This window comes from Odontomachus brunneus, unplaced genomic scaffold (genome assembly GCF_010583005.1).
Source record: "Odontomachus brunneus isolate Ranch 3 - 2012 unplaced genomic scaffold, Obru_v1 Obru_scaffold_015, whole genome shotgun sequence".
Taxonomy (NCBI): Eukaryota; Metazoa; Arthropoda; class Insecta; order Hymenoptera; family Formicidae; genus Odontomachus; species Odontomachus brunneus.
Genome location: NW_022639465.1, coordinates 900,759 through 901,096, shown reverse-complemented (window position 1 = coordinate 901,096; position 338 = coordinate 900,759). Strand labels below are relative to the sequence as shown.

The 338-nt window shown below is 31.1% G+C and overlaps 1 protein-coding gene across 7 annotated transcripts in view; it reads right to left on the bottom strand.

The window, feature by feature from the left end:
* LOC116841281 (G-protein coupled receptor Mth2-like) overlaps positions 1 to 338 on the bottom strand; it is a 20,249-nt gene that overhangs the window by 3,186 nt on the left and 16,725 nt on the right. The window lies entirely within an intron of this gene.

Below are 338 nucleotides of genomic sequence, written 5' to 3'. Positions count from 1 at the left end.
TATATATATATATATATATATATATATATATATATATATATATATATATATATATATAATAAAGATAAAGCGCTCTGAAGAAAGAGAGAGAATCATCTTACATCGCTAGCAAACGCCTAAGAAGTTCGTGTCTCAATGATCGAATGAGAAAAGAGACCGGACTAAGACAGAACAAGAAATTAAGGTTCAATCAATTTTCAATTTAGCTACAACAGGCGTACACTATTAATTATAATTTATCACGTGACTTCGTTATTCTTCACAACTACACTCGGGGATTACGAGTTCCACGTAGATGAAATCTCTAGCTCGACGTAGTGTATTACGAGCTGTTAAAA